This window comes from Petaurus breviceps, unplaced genomic scaffold (assembly GCF_028583685.1).
Source record: "Petaurus breviceps papuanus isolate PSGF00001 unplaced genomic scaffold, PetGlider_PUasm1.0 90734, whole genome shotgun sequence".
Taxonomy (NCBI): Eukaryota; Metazoa; Chordata; class Mammalia; order Diprotodontia; family Petauridae; genus Petaurus; species Petaurus breviceps.
In genome coordinates this window covers 10,731,736-10,735,299 of record NW_027187327.1, presented here as the reverse complement: position 1 = coordinate 10,735,299, position 3,564 = coordinate 10,731,736, and the positions used below count along the sequence as shown (strand labels likewise).

General features: G+C 41.9%; 1 long non-coding RNA gene across 1 annotated transcript in view; it reads right to left on the bottom strand.

Moving 5' to 3' along the window:
- Positions 1–1,983, bottom strand: part of LOC138145320 (uncharacterized) — a 5,435-nt gene extending 3,452 nt beyond the window's left edge. Inside the window, exon 1 of the long non-coding RNA XR_011164186.1 lies at positions 1,929–1,983. This is a non-coding gene — a long non-coding RNA (uncharacterized lncRNA). The remainder of the gene's footprint in view (positions 1–1,928) is intronic.
- Positions 1,984–3,564: the final 1,581 nt, after the last annotated feature.

Genomic DNA, 3,564 nt, shown 5'->3' with positions numbered 1-3,564 from the left:
CTCTCTCTCTCTCTCTCTCTCTCTCTCTCTCTCTCTCTCTCTCTGTCCCTTCCCCGTGAGGTGAGACATGGAGCAGGAGCAGAGAGCTGCCTACATGTGAACCCTGGTAGGAGCAGAGTTGGCCCTCGGAACTGCAGGAAGAGGAACTCCTGAGCTTGGGCCTCAGCCCCAAGTCAAGATAAAAACTTTGCAGCAAAGCAGGAACAGTGAGCATGCTTTCCTGCTACATTCCCCTGGGTTTGGTTGGGACCCAAGGGTTGAGTTGTCTATAATGGAGTGGGAAGAAGTGCCATAAACCCTGGGGACCCACCCTGTTGGTTTTATCATCTAGTCATCCCTCAGGACTTAGAAACAGGGGCTGGAGGAGTGTTGGGACTTGAACTCTTCGGCTCATGTGAGCATGTGTGCACCTAAGAGTGCCAGGTGAGAGCCTAGGTGGGAAGAAGGACACATCTCCAAGGGTACTTTATTTGGACACTTTGGATTGAGAGGATTATAACCTATGGGTGGAGAATATTGTGTTCTCTGCTACCCCTGGGGATGTGCTATGTTATGGGAAGACCTCGGCCTGGGATCTCCTGATTGTATAAACAAGTATTTTAGGACTGTACATGAGTGAGGAGGAGCTGGTTGCTCAGTCCCCAAAGATTTTGTCCCCCTAAGAATGTATAAGGTGTGTGTGTGGGGGGTATTCTATATTATGTTATATATGTTTGTATCTATTTCAGGCCATGTGGCCACCCTGGTAATAAGTTGTTACGTTGCTGTGAATGCTATGCTTTAGTTTCTTGAATAAGGTTTAGTTTTGAGTAAATATAGTGCTTATTATACCTGGTGATTTGACTCTTAATATATATATATATATATATACATATATATATATATACACATATATATATATACATATTCTCAGCAGCAGCCTTCAAGTGTGCTGTGTTGATTGCTGTTATACTAGCCTAAGCACTTCATTTTACAGTTGAGAAAATTGGGAGCCAAGGGCATTGATTTGCCCAAGGTCACATGGGTAATAAGTATCTGAGGCAGGATTTAGACCCAGTTCCCCTAATTCTGGAGCCAATGCTCTTTCATCTACATCATACTGCTCTTCTCTGTGTTCTAGCATCTTTACTTAGGCAGTATTTTGGTCTAGATAGAGTATTTAACCTGGAGTAATGAAGACCTGGGTTGAATACTCAACCTCTGCCTGCCACATGCTAGTTGTTTAACCTTGGGCAAGTCTCTTTTTTTCTGAACCTTAGTATCCTCATCTGTAAAATGGGGGTATAACCCTGTCAGGCTCATCTCAGAATTTTTGTGAGTTCAAATGTAATAACGTATATAAAACACTTTGTAAATCTTAAATCACTGCACAAATGGCATCTACTTGTAGTGTTGCCTTGAAAAATATATCCCAAAATACATGCATTCACTGGATATTTTGCAGAGATACTCTGGGAGGCTATGTGCATAGGGCACTGGGGTTTGGGGGAAGGAAACAGAAGATGAGAGAGCTGCAGTGTTTAAGAGGAATGGATGCAATCTTTATCTTGAGAGAAAGACAGACAGGTAGGACAGCACAAGTACTTCCAATTTGTTTGGCCCCTGTGGCTCCCATCCAGAAGAATTATGAGAAACACTGCTTCTAGAGACACAACCTCTGGTGTACTTCAGATGGAATCTGATTAGGTTGAGATGGCCCCCTCAGTTAGCTCTTGTCACAGAGGTTCCCAGTCAAAGGGGTTGACACTGATAAAGAGCCCCTTCTTCCTGCTCTGGAGAACTGCAAACTCATCAGCTGCCATATTTCCATTGCCTGTGCTTATCACCTCCCCTTGTCACTTTGTTTTCTGTTGACTTGACTTCTCCACTTTCTGTTCTTATTTATTTTTCTTGATACTTTAAAAATAAAACTAATGTAGGATACTCACCTGGGTAATGTAATTATGTGGAGTAGCACCAGATGTGAGAATATAGACCTTTTCTGAAATAAACAAAAGATAATTTCCAGTACTCAGAATGGAAGCCAGACACAGGCAGAGAAGAGGGAGCCAAACAATGGGCTCCCCTCGGAATTTACCAAGCCTATGAAGTTGGCAAAGCTTTTCTAAACATGTCCTAAACAAGGACCAGAGAGGACGGTTTCTAATCTGTTACCTGAAGCCACAAATTCCCCCTAGAAAATACATATACTATTCATATATAATACATACACAAGTATACTTGGCATATCTTTAAGGTTTGCCAAGCACTTTTTACATATTGTCTCATTTGATCTTCACAACACTCTAATGCTCCCCACTTTACAGAGGAGGAAAGGGAGACTGAGAGGTTCAGTGACTTTCCCACAGTCACACTACTTTCCCAACCAGCCCTTTATTCACTTTACCACTTAGCTGCGAGTGTATGTATGTGCATATGTATATGATATTCCTCAATAAGACTACTAGCCAAGGCAAAACAGTCTTAGAGCAGAGGGGCCTTCACCTTGGTTCCTTTTCTCTCTAGCCCTTCCCTTTTGTATGACTCCCCATCTCTGTAACTCTACCACAATTTGTTGTTGTTCAGTCATTTCAGTCATGTCTGATTCTTCCTGACCCCATTTGGGATTTTTTTGGCATAGATACTAGAGTAGTTTGCCATGTCCTCATTTTACATATGAGGAAAATGAGACAAACAGGGTTAAGTGACTTAGCCAGGGTCACATGGTTAGTAAGTGGCTGAGACTGGATTTCCACTCAGAAAGACCTGACTCTAAGCCTAGCACTCTATCCACTGTGCCACCTACCTGCCCCGCTATAAATTCCTGCTATATACTGTTATTGACAGTGATTTAATATGCCCTGTTTTTTTTCTTTGTCTTTTGTTATGGTGGAAAAAGCACTAGACCTGGAGTCAAAAGCATTGCATTCAAATTTCATCCCTACCACATTATTTATTATAGACAGTGAGTCGGTCAATAAACATTTATTAAGCTCCTATTATGTGCCAGGCATAAGCATTGGAGATACAAAGATCCACAGAAGAAACTCACAATCTGATGGGGGAGGAGACATGCAAATGACTATGTATAACCCCTCTGGGCCTCATTTCCTCATCTGTAAAATGTAGAGGTTGGACTAGACGATCTCCAAAGGCCCTTCCAGCTTTAAAGCTATGATCTTACCACTAGTCGCACATTATGGGTAGAATTTAAATTGTAGTCATGATTCTTTTTTTCATTATTTCACTGACTAGTGTGATTGTGTGTATATGTGTATGTGTGTGTGAATGTTTAGCTAAGTAGTCAATAGTAGAAAGAGAAGAGATTATGTGGGGGCTAAGGGGAGCCAGAATGTGAACACTAGTTTACAGATCTAAGGAAGTGGAAAGGAAGCAGTGTAAAAGATTTCAGCAGCGTAGCAGGCCTCATTGCACAAGCACCAGATGTGTCCACGATGCAAGCAGTTTCCTTTTGCCCTACAGATCTCAGCTGCCATTCAATGAATGAGGAGTATAAATATACAAGGTAATTAAGCATCTAACCTAATGTGCCATTAGGCTGAAAAGGAGAAGTTCACACCTCCT